This window comes from Artemia franciscana, chromosome 10 (assembly GCF_032884065.1).
Source record: "Artemia franciscana chromosome 10, ASM3288406v1, whole genome shotgun sequence".
In the NCBI taxonomy this organism is placed as follows: Eukaryota; Metazoa; Arthropoda; class Branchiopoda; order Anostraca; family Artemiidae; genus Artemia; species Artemia franciscana.
In genome coordinates this window covers 8,964,590-8,980,494 of record NC_088872.1, presented here as the reverse complement: position 1 = coordinate 8,980,494, position 15,905 = coordinate 8,964,590, and the positions used below count along the sequence as shown (strand labels likewise).

The following is a 15,905-nucleotide window of genomic DNA, read 5'->3' as shown; positions in this document are numbered from 1 at the left end:
CGACACTTTCTAAACATAACCTAATAGCATAGACCTATGTGTGTATGTGTAGCCTATAAATATATTATTTAGAATGATTTTAAAACAGACAAGAAAGAAGGACAGCATGAAAATTTTATTAGCTAATACAAAATTGCAAATTCATTAGGCTAATACATAGCCTAAAGTATTTATTATAAATTAAGAACTCTGATAAATATGCTGTTAAAAGTACATAATACCCTAGACTTCTATATATATTTTCTTATTAGCTTATAGAAGCAATCTAGCCTACATAGGTCTAGTCTAAATTATTTTTTATAACCAAGGAATTTTATAAATATGCTGTTTTCCATGTAGCTAATTTAACTAAGGTAAAAGTGAATATATTATTTTATGTGTCTTCTTATGCTCTTTCATTATCCAGTAATAGTTTTTGGAGGTAATTCCATTTTGAGCCCAAATTAGGACCCCAAAAGGTAGCCTAAAACAATTGGTCAGTGCTGGTATTGCCTGAACAGTTGTTTTGGATCATGAAATTATTGTTAGTAGATACATTTTGACTTTTTGAACATCTTTTCTCTCTTGCAAAACTACTGCAAACTCACCATTATGGAGTTATTATATATTTGCACATTAGGAGAGGGGGTAAAGCATAGCATATATTAAATACAGCAATGGTTAGTTTATGTATTTAAAATATGCTATGCTTTACCCCTCCACCCCCCTAAAGTACAAATATATAGCCCAAATTTGTTTCTAAATTATTATAGATTCACAATTTCAAATATCTGATCAATGGAAATGATTACAATTCTATGTGTGTAAATACAAGAATATTTAGGCTAGAATGTGAGAACAGTGAGTTTATGGTAGTTTTGCAAGAGAGAAAAGATGTTCAAAAAGTCAAAATGCATCTATTAACAATAGTTTCATGACCCCAAACAATTGTTCAGGTAATACCAACATTGACCAAATAATCCATAGCTGGTAAATGTTTAGTTTCATTACAAGCTGTCTAAAGCATATTAAAAATGCATTTCATTACAAACTAAAAATGCATAAAGTGGGCAGGGTTTTGAAGCCAAGGGAAAAGTTGGGTTTATATAAACTATATCAAACAGTTCATGGTAACAAACTGTAGTAAGGAGCGACCCGGCTCAATAGTAACCAAAACTCTAAAAAATGGAATTTTGATACCAATAGCTACATCAAAAGAATCGCATTTTAATGCTGGTTTTAAATATATAAGTTTCATCAAGTTTAGTCTTACCCATCAAAAGTTACGAGCCTGAGAAAATTTGCATTATTTTAGAAAATAGGGGGAAACGCCCCCTAAAAGTCATAGAATCTTAACGAAAATCACACCATCAGATTCAGCGTATCAGAGAACCCTACTGTAGAAGTTTCGAGCTCCTATCTACAAAAATGTGGAATTTTGCATTTTTTGCCAGAAGGCAGATCACAGATGCGTGTTTATTTGTTTTTTTGTTTTTGTTTTTTTTCCCCAGGGGTGATCGTATCAACCCAGTTGTCCTAGAATGTTGCAAGAGGGCTCATTCTAATGGAAATGAAAAGTTCTAGTGCCCTTTTTAAGTGACCAAAAAAATTGGAGGGCACCTAGGCCCCCTCCCATGCTAATTATTTTCCCAAAGTCAATGGATCAAAATTCTGAGATAGCCATTTTATTCAACGTAGTCAAGAAACCTTATAACTATGTCTTTGGGGACAACTTACTCCCCCACAGTCCCCATGGGAGGGGCAACAAGTTACAAACTTTGACCTGTGCTTACATATAGTAATGGTTATTGGGAAGTATACAGGCGTTTTCAGGAGGATTTTTTTGGTTTGGGGGAGGGGTTGAGAAGAGGGGGATATGCTGGGGGAACTTTCCTTCAAGAATTTGTAATGGGAGAAGAAAATTTCCATGAAGGGAGAGCAGGATTTACTAGCATTATTTAAAAAAAACAATTAAAAAAGAAAAGTGAAAAAGCTTTTTCAGCTGGAAGTAAGGAACAGCAATAAAACTTAAAACAAACAGAAATTATTACCCATATGAGGGGCTCACCTCCTTCTAATACCTTGCTCTTTACGCTAAAGTATTTTCAGTAATTTCAACTACTTATTCTACAGCTTTTGTGATTCAGGGGGTCATTCTTAATGAATTGGGATAAAATTTAAGCTTTAGTGTAAAGAGCAAGGTACTGACGATGGGGCGAATCCCCTCATATATGTAATAAAAACATGAGAATACAAAAGTTTTTTATGTAAGCTAATTTATAAGTTATGTAAATCTTTTACCAATAAAAAGATTTGTAAAAAAATTAAAAGTTCTAGTTGCCTTTTTAATTAACCAAAAAATCGGGGGGCAACTAGGCTTCATCCCCTGCTCTTTTTTCTCAAAATCATTTGATCAAAATTATGAGAAAGCCATTGAGCCAAAAAAAAAAAAAATATGCAAATTTCATTTTGATTATTCCTCTGCGGAGAGCCAAAATCAAAACATGCATTGATTCAAAAACGTTCAGAAATTAAATAAAAAAACAAGTTTTTTTTAACTGAAAGTAAGGAGCGACATTAAAACTTAAAACGCACAGAAATTACTTCGTATATGAAAGAGGCTGCTTCCTCATCAACGCCCTGCTCTTTACACTAAAGTTTTTTACTGTTTTAAAAAGAAGAATTGAGAGAAAGAGTCAAACTTTAGCGTAAAGAGCGGGGTGTTGATGAGGAAGCAGCCTCTTTCATATACGAAGTAGTTTCTGTGCATTTTAAGTTTTAATGTCGCTCCTTACTTTCAGTTAAAAAAACTTGTTTTTTTTATTTAATTTTAAATACTAATTCCAGTCATCAGTGGTAATTTCTGTATAACAGGAAGATAAAAGATAAGTAAAAAAACTCATGCATCCATTAATGATTATATCCAAGATTGTTCACTTTCCCTTTTGAATTTAAACTAGCCAGCTGTATCTGAACAAAAAAAACATCCAATTTAACTTATAGATATCATTACCAATAGAGCAAAGCATATTAGTCCATGAGTCCTGCAGGCTGTAGAACAAGGTTTGTATTTGGTAAATTTATAGCAAACAGTATAATTGGCTTTTGTATAAAGTGAATATACCATTTGATGCCTTTTTTATGCTCTTTACAAATATAATAATCACTTCTACCAGAAGTTCAGATTTAAGCACTTTTTGAGCTCTTAAAAACAACCTGAATACAGGTATAAAAAAGGCTTAAACATAGGTCTCAAACTTTCAAACATTGGACTCAAACTTACCATTTCATTATAAATCCATTTTTTTAATGCTATATTATCCACAAGCCAAGACAGATAGTCCAATTAGGTGGGCATCAAGTCAAGGTTAATTTTACCCCTTTCATTGCTGTTGTTACCATCTCCCAAATATGCTACACCTTTCATGCATTTCACTCTACAATGCCATACCAGAGTCAACCTTGTTGGAGGGTCTCCCCAGGGAACACATGCTGGTTGACAGTAGTACACTTGAAAATTTTCCTCTCACTCATGCATGTCACTCCACAATGCCAAAGTAGAGTCAAGCTGTTGAGGTTCTACCCTGCCTGATATTCTTCACTTATAAGAGAAAATTTTCACTTATATCTGAAAATTTTCAGATATAAGTGAAAACTTTTACAATGGAAAATGGATTTTCACTTATATGTGAAAATTTCATTTCAACCAATTCTAATCAACTAACAATTTAACCAATTAGAATACAGATCTTGCCCTGCTGCCCACAGGGCTTGTGGACTAATACACTTTGCTCTATAGGTCATGTTATTTGTAAGCAAAATTGGATGTTTGTTTAGTTCAGATACAGCTGGCTAGTTTAAACTCAAAAGTGAAAGTGGATGATCTTGGATATTAACATTAATGGATGCATGAGTTTTTTACTTATCTTTCAACTTCCTACTATACAGAAATTACCAGTGATAACTGGAATTAGTATTTGAAATGTAATTTCATCCATATTGTACAACCCCAACTTTTCCCTTAGCTTCAAAACCCTGCCCACTTTATGCATTTTTAGTTTGCCCTATGGAGGATGAGGGTCAACGAGAAATGGATATGCTTCTAGAATTAGCATTTCTAAGTGCTATAATATGGAAACTATGTTGCTTTGTAGCATAGTTTCCATTTTAGACAGCTTGTGACACAACTAAACAATTACCCCATAGCCTTGTTACCAAAAGTCTATAAGCATGTTTTATAGAAAACTGTCTTGTGAGAAAAAATTGCAATTTGCCATCAATTCAGGAGTGATAATTATTATTTCATTTAGTTCTAATAGTAAAATGTTATGTACTTTTCTGTTAGCCAGTACACACTTAAGAATCCAGAACTATAAAATCAGACAATAATTGGTTTATTGCTGTTTTTATATGGAGACCATTACCTTCAGATCAGTGGAAACCTTCATTGTAGGCTAGCTGCATTATAATAAATATTTAGTTGGTATACTGATTTGGTTAGCCTGCATTTTGCATGCAGTCCTGCTATACTTAACCCCTAACTGTCCCCTCCCTAATATGCAAATACACAGCCTAAGTTTTGTATATCCTATCTCCCAAGCATCTCAGTTGTTTCAACCCTGTACATGTAGATGCAAATTCTCAAGTGTGTAGTGGTTAATGGATAAGGGCCAAATATTATATTCAAAACAAATTTGTATACTTTTCTGTCATAGCACTTATGTATTTAGAATCTAAGTAAAACTGGTTTTCAGTGAGTTTTATGATATGTATAGAATTAATTCTAATGAAATTTTACCAATTATGATGAAAATATAATACTTTAGAAACAAATTTAGGCTATATATTTGTACATTAGTGGGGGGGGGGGCTAAAGTATAGTAGATCTGCACATTAGGGGGGGGGGGGGTAAAGTATAGCAGGTCTGCATGCCAAATGTATTAGGTGCAATTATTCTGCACAATTGGTACAATTTTTGTTACTTCACACTGTCTAAGTACTTCACCCCCTCCTCTTCTGGCTGGCATAAGCTCTTTTTAAGTTTCTATAAAAATGACATCAGTGCGTTTATTGATAGATACGTCTATCTATCATCCATCTATGCATCATTCTTCTGGTAGAACTAAGGTGGATAGTCATAGATCTAAGGGATGAAGGATTGGATTGATTTTCGTTTGACATGTGATAAACAATGTCCATTGTACTTGTTTGCAAAATCTGGGACTGAATTTGCTTGGACTCACTGGCAAACAAGTGAAACCTAGGCCTAATAGGCTTGGCTGCTTGCAGTCTAAAGGTGGAATACTCTGTAATAGGATTGAAACATGACCAACAAGTCCTCTGGACCTGCAGGCAAGCAGTGAAACCTATAGTTTTTTTAGTGTTTGGTTAAATGGCACAGGTAAATGGTGGGAGTAATCTTGACTTTTATTGGACAAATACTTGTTTGTTAGCTTTTAGAAAGGCATGCCTGCCTAGAGTCTCAGGCACGTTGACCAAGAATTTAAAATTGACATAGGATCATTAGATTGCCTGGAATGGGAGGTAATCAAGGCATGCCTGTCTATGGTCTTAGGCAGGTTGACCAATAATTTAGAATTGACAATTGTTAGTTATAACCTGGAATTTGTATAGAATGACAGGGAAACAAATGTCCAAAGTCAAATTGGGCCCACCCACAATTAGTGTTAGGCAAGACAATTGATTCAATTTGTGAACTTTGACATTTGCACTAATAAAAACTTAATTTAATATTAGTTGACCAACAAGGTTCCTGGAATCGCAAGGGGAATAAGCATCCAAAGCCTAAAAGGGCCTGTCTACCTAGAGTGATATGCAAATGAACCCATTTATAAGCTAAGACAGTTAGGCTAACACAAAATTAATTAAATATTGGTTGACCAGTATTTAGTTGACTGTCTTGAGTTTGACTGTGTAGGCTTGTCACTAGCTCAGAGAGTTTTACTAACAAAAAGCTGTTAGATTGCTAGGAATGAGAGGCAAATAAGTCATGCCTGCCTATGGCCTTAGGTAGGCTGACCAAGAATTTACAATTACAATTTTCTAGGTATAACAATCTAGTTATAACCAATATGGTGTTTGGTCATATAATGGCTCATAAGTTTACATGGTATTCATATGATGGTAAGACAGCAAACATTATTGATTGCCTTGTTGTAAACCAAAGACTGGCAGGATCAGTACATGATAGTGGATCAGTACCACTAATGACCTGTTCAGTGATAGTCAGCATGGTTTCAGACATGGATTCTTGGTTGAAACTAATTTGATTGACACATTACTGAGCATCTAGATCAAGCAATCCCTGTTGACTTGGATCTATTGGATTTTGCAAAAGCCTTCAATAAAGTATGTCACCATCAACTAAGGACCAAGTTATTTGCAATTGGAATACATAATGAAATTGTAGAGTGGGTGCTTCAGTTTCTTTCCCTTAGAAAGCAAAGGGTTAAAATATTTTAAAAAAATGGACTAGTATTTATATTAATGGCACACCAACCACTGTCACAAATAAAATAAGTCTTTATGCTGATGACTCCAAACTCATTGGATCTGTTGATACACCTGATAAGAGAGCCTCTATGCAGAATGACCTATGGGTGCTTTCCCAGTGGGTCACTTTGTAGAGGCTCAAATTCAATGTAAATAAATGTTGAAAAATCTACTTTGGAAAGAAAAATGAGAAATGCCCTTACCATCTGTTAGGGATGGACAGATCAGGACAGAATATCATCTTGTCTGAAGTGGAGAGAGACTGGGGGGTCATAGTTGATAAAGAATTAAAATTCATTATGCACACAGAGACAAGTGTAGCCAAAGCCCTCCAAACCCTTGGCATTATAAAAAGAACAATCACTAGTAGGTCACCTATGGTGATGACTAAATTATATAAGGCATTTGCTAGGCCTAATTTGGAGTTTGGCATGTGTGTTGCTAGCCCCCTCAACAAAGGTGACTAGCAGAAGTTAGAAGCAGTTCAGAGATGGGCTACAAAATCAATTGATGTTTGCAAATATTTGAAATACTCATCCTGTCCAAAGAAACTGAAACTCCCCACTCTTGTCTATAGATATAAAAGGGGTGATATTATTATGACACATAAGCTCCTGAATTCTAACTCTCCATTAAATAAGCCATTTCAACTTGACCAGTCTGCCAGAACTATGGGGCATAGTCAAAAACTATATCAGAAGAGAGCTGCCACAAGACTACACTATAAATTCTTCACTAGTAGAATAGTAAGTTTGTGGAATTTACTCACCAAAGAAGTGATCACTACCCCCAATACTGCTGCCTTTAAAAGAGTCCTTGATGGAGAATGGTCATCAAAGCTGTGGCAAACTGAGTGGGATGCCATTGAGATGTCCAACCATCATCATCACTAACCAGCGATTCTAAAGGATTTAATCCTTATTTTGCTGGACAATATGATTTAAGGTTACTTAAGGTAAAGATACTAGGGTATATAGGAAGGCTGCTATTGATGTTAAAAGTTAAGTTCACCTAGTAGTGTCTAGGGTTAATTTAAAGCTGTAATTTTGGAAGGGCAACCACCTCCCAGGAAGTTATGATGTTGGTAGACTCCAGAATGAGAATTTGAGAGAAACTCTCTGGGAACAGTTGTATACTAAATTAGAGAGTTTAAGATTTGACAATTTGGGAAATGGATTGTTTAATTTTAGGATAACAATTTGTGAAGTTGCTGATTGTGTCATTGAGAAAAAAGGACTGCAGTTAGGAATATTAGTGAAAAAGCTTTATGTTTAATAAAGAGAAGGAGCTTGTACAAGAATTTTCTGAGTGATTGATCAACCAAAAATAAAAGGAATGTAAAGAAAGTGGAGAAAGCATTAAAATATTAACTAAGGAGGTGTTAAATGGAGGCCATGGATAAAATTGCCAGGGGTCTGAAAGATGCAACTAGACAGCATAATAGTAAAATAATGTACTGGCATGTTAATAAATTGAGAGGGAGTAGTCAATCTGGACCTGTCCCAGTTAAAGATAGGAATGGGGCCAAAATTAGTGATAAGGAAAGAGTTAAAGAGAGATATGCAGAACGTTTTGAGAATGTGCTAAACCAAGGTAGAGTTGCAGGAAAAGATATAGAGGAAAATGAAATAAGTCAATGATACCTTGGATGTGAAGGAAAATTTGTTTTGTGAGGAAGAATTAGAAACCATACTAAAAGGACTAACAAATAATAAGGCTCCAGGTTCTGACAGTTTGGTAAATGAGTTTCTTAAATATGGTTGCTCCAAGGTTGGAAATAAGTTACTGAAGATTACAAATGTGATTTTTGAAAAGGGGAAGTACCTAGCGATTTTAGAAAAACCTTAATTAAACCACCATATAAGAGAGGTGCTAAAAGTGAGCATGGTAATTATTGAGCCATTATTGTGGTCTCTGTAGGTTGCAAATTACTTAGTAATATGACACTTTTTAGACTGAGGGATGCTGTAGGCAAAGTTTTTAGAGAAGAATAGTGGAGTTTTAGAAAAGGTAGAGGATGTGTCAGCCAAATCTTCACTCTTAGATTGATAATTGAAAAGTGCGTGAGTTATCAAACACCTTGGGTCCTCAGTTTTATAGATTGTGAGGATGCATTCAGTTCTGCTATGTTTTTCTTCAGTTTTTCTAAATGATTGGTGCTATGTACAAGAATAAAACTGCTATGGTTAAGGTAGGAAATGAGTTTAGCAGCTGGTTTTGTTTTAAATCAGGAGTTCAGCAAGGATGCATTCTATCCCCCTTTATATGGGCACATTCTGCAGATGAAGGGTGACAGATTGCTAAAGATTGTCCTTTTGGCCAAGCATCTAAAGCTAAAAGGAAAGCAGTTCCTCTGTGGTTGGGGTGACAGGAAGTCATAAAGAAAGATTTAAAGGAAATGAAAACTTCCTAGGAGGGTGTAAAGAGTTGTCAGTAATAGTAGTTTTACAAGAGCCCATAGACCATAATGCTACTAGGCTTTTCACTAGACTATCTTAGAAAACAATTGAGCTAAGAGAAAAAAAATTTGAAAATGAATTCAGAGTATAAGTTACTCCATGAGAAGGTAATTCCATGTTTCTATCCCTTCTCCTTTCCTATATCTAAGGGTTAGAATATTGCATATAAGACAGGCCCTTACATTAATTTTTTTTTATATTGAGTATCTTTCTTTGACTTTAAAGTTTCCTAGTGTTCAATATAGTTAATTAGAATTAATTGCAGTAGCTTATTGAGTAAGTACCATATTAAATTTTTTCTGTCGAATGTAGTTTGAGTATTTAAATAAATATCTTAAAAAAAAACAAAAAAAAACCAGAAAATCTCTTAGTCCCTTAGAATTTTTGAAACTAACATAAATATTGTTTCCTTGTGGTGATATATAAATATATCATGAATTATTTGTTTGTAAAAGGAAGAATGGCGACCTATTGAGCTGTAAACCACAATAAGCAAATAATTAATTTAATAGGTTTCAAAAAGTGATTTTGAATGTATTTCAGTAATTACAATTCCCTGTTAAATGCTAAAAATCAATTGCTATAAGGTTAGTAAACTTGGGGTGTGCAAGTCTAATAAAGTATGAAACTGAAGCTTCCATCTTTCCGGAAAGTTTTTCTCCGGGAAGCCTGTGAATGAGTATATTAAGCTTTCTTTCTTTTACGTCAAAGGCTAGCAGCCGCTTTTTCAATGAATCTGATTGGGTCTTTTGGTCATCTAAGGCTAACTCGAGCTCATAAATTTTATGGTCTTGCAACACAGCCTCATCCTTTAGAATTTTAATTTCTGCCAAAATTGAGTCTAGCTTTTTAGAAACTTGAGCTTCTGCTGTTAGGATTTTGTCCAACTTCTCATGGATCAGCTTCTTGAATTGCTCAAAGGACGACTGGGTGACTGCTGACATTGTAAAATTTTAGCTATAATCCGCAAAGAATGAACAGTATTAGTCTTCCATTTTTCTCTTCCGTACACAAAATAAGAAGCATTTTTCTTGAATATGGGCAGGCCCATGATAGAAGTGGCAATCACCATTGGAAAGGTGGCCAGTGGAACGGGAATTGCGGGACACGTTATACCTTTATAATTATATTCCAATGCCACTGAATTAAAGCCAAAGTTTGTTCAAATAACTCGTAAAAAATTGACGATTTTCACAAATGGAAATAAATATTGTGTGGTCGGAAGTGTTGACGCTTGCGACGGGGGAACTGCCCCTCTCCTGCTTGTAAATTAGGGTTACATTAATTTCTTATTATACTGCTTTACGTCTACACTCTTTGAATGCTCAAAGATAATAATATTTCTTAATCGCTTACTGTACTCAATGTCACTAGTTGCGCAATCCAATTAGATTCAGAGTTAAATCCAGTTTATGTCCTCACAGTTCAAAGACCAAATCAATACTGAATGACTAATGGCATTTCATTCACTGAGTTTTTGATGACTTAGAATCATGAAATCTGGCATAATAAATTGGAAGACCATGGGAGTGTGAAGGGGTAAAAAAGGCTATCAGAAGACTACTGGTTGCCAGTGTTGTAAAGTTATTGTAAAGTAAAAACTATGTAAGTAAAATTGGTAAAATAGGATAAAATTCGTAAAATTAGGTAAAACTGGTAAAATATGGTACTCCCTAGAAAATATAGGGTAAAATCGGTGTTTCAGAGTTGCCATGTAGCTATAAGACTAGTTGAGCATTTCTTTTTAAGCATTAGGCCTACTTTCAGCTTTTAATGAAATATTTTGGTGATTCTCATTTCCATGGCTTAAAAAGGTTATGCCCCTTCATCTAGAGTTTCTAGGCTGTGGTCAACAAACTTATTAGCCAAAGAGCTGGATAAGAACATAAAAAGAATTGTAGAGAATTTGGAGCCAAATCTGCATGTTTAGCTAACTTTTTTTTTGAACTGAATAAGTAGTTCAGTAAACAAAACTGAATTTCGTACTTGATAAATACCTATTAATGCGAACAATATGCTTGCATCTCCTTGTAAAGTTCGAGTCAGTCAGGTTTTTGAGTTGTTCGTTTAAGTTTTTGGCATGTTTCCAAGTTTTCATCAGACGTCTCTCAGTTTACTCTTGATAATGGTCAGGCTTGAAAAATATTTTTCCCATGTATATGCTAAACCAAAAAGGGAAGGAACAGCAAACGCAAGCTATTCCAGCTAATTGTAAGAGTCAGGAATACTATTCCAAGCATTGAAACTGCTCATATCTTCCTTCTCGAGGTCATTCAAAGCAGACCACTTGTGCTGTGAACTACGATCGCATTTGTGTCTTCTCCACTTTTTCCAATTCCATACAAAGACGTTTGACTTTAGAGTGCCATATCTTCTCGTTTTTTAAATCCGCCAACTGTGTTTCAAAGTTACCCATGTCAATTTTAAAACTTTGTCAATTTAACTTGATTATTGGAACATTAAAAGGATTTTTGACAAATGCTAAAATTGTTCTTCTTCTTTTAAATTCTTGAAACCTGCAGACAAATACTTCGTTCATATTTGAAATTAGTGTTTGAAAATGGTCTTTATCAATAGAGGAATTATTTTTATGGTAATGCTTCAGCAGGTTCGGAAAGTGAAATAATTTTCCCCTTTCAATATCCTGAGAAAAAATGGATATTTTTATGGCACTTGGTATTAACCAAGTGACATATAGCAATCGCAAATTCTGTAGGTCTGTCAGTCCTGGTTTTGCTACTTTAGGCACTTCCAAGTAAGCTAGGACAATGAAATTTGGCAGGCGTATCAGGGACTGGACCAGATTAAATTATAAATAGTCTTTTTCCCAATTTTACCATTTGCGGGGGGGGGGGGAGTGGGGGGCCCGTTAATTTGGAAAAAATAGAAAAAATTAATGATTTCTAACTTACGAACGGTTGATCAGATCTTAATGAAATTTGATGTTTGGAGGGGTATCGTGTCTCAGAGGTGCTATTTTAAATCCCGACTGGATCTGGTGACATTTGGGGGGGGGGGAGTTGGGAGGGGGAAACCTAAAATCTTGGAAAACACTTCGAGTGGAGGGATCGGGATGAAATTTGGTGGAAAAAATAAGCACAAGTCCTAGATACATGATTGGCATAACCAGAACGGATCCGCTTTCTTTGGGGTAGTTGGGGGGGGGGTTAATTCTGAAAAATTAGAAAAAATTAGGCATTTTTAACTTACGAACGGGTGATCGGACCTCAATGAAATTCGATATTTAGAAGGATATAGTGTTTCAAAGCTCTTATTTTAAATCCCGACTGGATCTGATGACATTGGGGGGAGTTTGGGGTGGGACCTAAAATCATGGAAAACGCTTAGATTGGGATGGAACTTGGTGGTAAAAATAAGCAGAAGTCTTAGATACGTGATTTACATAATTGGAACGGATCCTCTCTATTGGGAGGGGGGGGGGGTTAATTCTGAAAAATTAGAAAAAATGACGTATTTTTAACTTACGAAGAAGTGATCGGATCTTCATGAAACTTCATATTTAGAAGGCGCTCGTAACTCAGATCTCTTATTTTAAATCTCAACCGGATCCAGCGTCATTGGGGGGGAGTGGGGGGCCGGAAATCTTAGAAAATACTTAAAGCGGAGAGATCGGGATGAAACTGGATGGGAAGAATATAAACCTGTTTAAGATACGTGACTGACATAACCGGACCAGATCTGCTCTCTTTAGTGGAGTTGGGGGGAGGATAATTTGAAAAAGTAAGGTATTTGTAACTTACGAAAGGGTGACCAGATCTTAATGAAATTTGATATTTAGTAGGATATTGTGCTTTAAAGCTCTAATTTTAAATTCCAACCAGATCCTGTGGCATTGGGGGGAGTTGGAGGGGGAAACTGGAATTCTTGGAAAACGTGAAAATTGGGGTATTTTTTATCTAACGAATAGGTGATCGGATCTTAATGAAATTTGATATTTATAAGGAATTCATGTCTCAGAGCTCTTATTTCAAATCCCGACCAGATCTTTTGATATTGGGGGGAATTGGAGGAGGAAATCTCGGAAAATACTTGGAGTGGAGGAATCGGGATGAAGCTTGGTGGATTGAATAAGCAAATGTCCTTGATACGTGATTGACGTAACCGTACTGGATTCGCTCTCTTTGGGGGAGTTGGGGGGAGGGGTTCAGTGATTTGGGGAGTTTGGTGCTTCTGGACGTGCTAGGACGATGAAAATTGGTAGGCATGTCAAGGAGCTGTACACATTGACTTGATAAAGTCGTTTTTCCAGATTCGACCATCTGGGGGGGGGCTAAAGGGAGAGGAAAAATTAGAAAAAACGAGGTGTTTATAACTTACGAGTGGGTGATCGGATCTTAATGAACTTTGATATTTAGAAGGACATCCTGACTCAGAGCTCTTATTTTAAATCCTGACCGGCATTAAGCCTCTGATTTTCCTTTTAAATCAATCTATTGATTCTTGGAATTTTGTTAGAGCTCATACCATATGAGCTCTTGGCTCTTAGCTCTTCTTGCCTCGTCACAAGGGCCATATGAGCTTTTAGCTCTTGTTTTCGAATGTTATTGCTTCTTCTAACATGGAAAAAAATTATGTTTCCTTTCCCTTTAAGGAAAATTCATTTTACAGTACAATTAAACTGATTTAGGTTAGGCGTAATGTCTACCAGGACATAAAAATTTTGATCCACTGATTGTTGGTTAGTTCTGGATATTGAACGACCTTTTCAAGGAGAAATACATTAACTTCTGGAAAAAGAATGCAAAACCTTCCCTTTTGATAACTAACCTAGCATGTTATGAAGCAGAAGATCAGCGTACTTCAAATAAAAGTTCTTTGAATTAGCAATGAGTAAGAGCTTTAGCTATAATGTTGCTGGTGATTGTAATCACTAATTCCATAAATTTACAAATTTCTTCCAGGAATGTTTTCCTGGAATTTTCTCCCGGGAATGTTCTTCCAGCACATGATGCACTTCTTGATGAATGATTCAATGATAAACAAGTTTCTCGTGATTAGTTTTTTTTTTTTTAGAATAACAACAAACCATTTTTATTTCGTTGATCATTCTTTTGGCTCCATTTGTTGTGATCAACATAATTTTGTCGAGGGGGTTTTCTTTCCGTATGTGTTTTCTTTCCATATCGAAAACATGGGTTTTCATTCGTCGATTCGTGGGAGCCTGCACAAAGAAAACACTTGACCTCGTTCGTGCAGATGCGAGCAATGGATATTTATCCATGCACTCAATTACAGAACTTTTGATACTTTCCCACGTGTCTGACCTCTGAGTGGTAATAATCCTAAAAGTTCTTCTTTGGGCACTGAATGAGACATGAATCTTAATAAAAGTAAAAATTTTTGCTGTATCATTTAAATCACTAGACTTGTCAGCTTCTATTGGTAAAGCCAAAGCCAATTTCAGATCTTCCACATGATTTGTCTTTAAATTTGAACAAATTTTAATTGTTCTATCTGCAATGGTTTTGGAAGACAATGGTAACTTAAATTCTTATTTTTAATAGCTGCTTTGTCCTTAAAATTCTTTGCCGACCACTGGTCCTAGGGTAATACCTCAGCACTTGGATGTTTGCTGGATCTTTGTATGTTTTGTTGTAAAAAACAAACAAACATTATTTGGATGTAAAATCTCATTAAAAATTTAAACCTAAGAAACAGCCTTGCATATTTAAATAGCCACATTCAGCCATGTTTCCCATATCGTTTATTTGTTATTTTTCATTTATTTATAAAAGGACTGGATACAAGTAAAAAAAAGGGGTTTGAAACACTTTGTGACCACAGAACATTCAGTTATTTTCATTCATTAAGACCGTCTTCAGCAGAATCTGCTGGCAAATCTATCTCCTCTCCTTCAAACTCAGATTCTGGTTCAGATGACTACCTGTTCTGAATCCCCATCTCCCAACAAAGTCATGGATGTGGCCCTGATGATTATATATCAGTTTCTAACTCCAATTTCCCCTGGTCTCTCCCATAGAACTAATCATGTATTTATCTGAAGATCCTTTCAAAACAACTGCTAAATACAATGGCTGTTAAACTAGAATAGGAATTTCTAAAAGATATTGTAGTCAGTAACAACATATTTGGCTACAGTTTGTCGAAAAGCAAGCAAAATCTTAGAATAGGGCACTGGAACTTTCAATTTCGAATTGACTGAGTTCCTTCTAAAATTTATTCAACCACTCCTTCCACATGAAGTGACTCTGGGATAAAATATATGAATAAATACTAATACTTTCAACTCTTATGGGTCCTCGCTATAGGCAATGCTATACGATTGCCTCTGACTTAAAAATGGAAGTAGAAAACCAACATACTGTATTCTTTCTTGGTTCTTCAGAAAAGATTGAACAGGGTCCCACTTCTAGGCCTATTTGAGTCGAGCCATATGCGATACCATAACTTGGCTCGCCGTTTAGCAATTTTGAGTTTGGGGCAGGTATCCCATCCCGGTTTGTGACCGCCTTTCCTATTTTTGCACTTTGGTACAGCAGTGGTCTCTGCAACTTTCATTGCATGAATTATCTCCCACCAATAAATATCCAAGGCTATTGGGTCTTTAGTTCCATGTAGCAAAAATTATGCGGTACTCTAATTTTGTTTAGAATACTATAAGATGTGGCAGCGTACTGCTCTCTGTTTATTTTTGACCACTCCGGCTTATTATAGAATTTTCCACTTTTGGGGGTAGGGGCAACTGGCTTGAAACTTAGGCCAAGATGGTCACTCACTGTGTTGTTCTGATTCAACTAGAATTGATCCCGATAGTCTTACGTTGGTTAAAACATTGTCGGTATTACAAGTCGAGCCTGAATTATGAATGAAAGTAAATAGCTGACTTTTCGTATATGTGGAACCACCGTCAGGTAAGCTGGCCAGAAGTATATCAGTTAGTTTACCAGGACTGTTTGGGTCGCACTGAAAATC

The 15,905-nt window shown here is 35.6% G+C and overlaps 1 protein-coding gene across 5 annotated transcripts in view; it reads left to right on the top strand.

The window, feature by feature from the left end:
• LOC136031745 (beta-parvin-like) overlaps positions 1-15,905 on the top strand; it is a 75,121-nt gene that overhangs the window by 15,042 nt on the left and 44,174 nt on the right. The gene's annotated exons all lie outside the window — the stretch shown is intronic.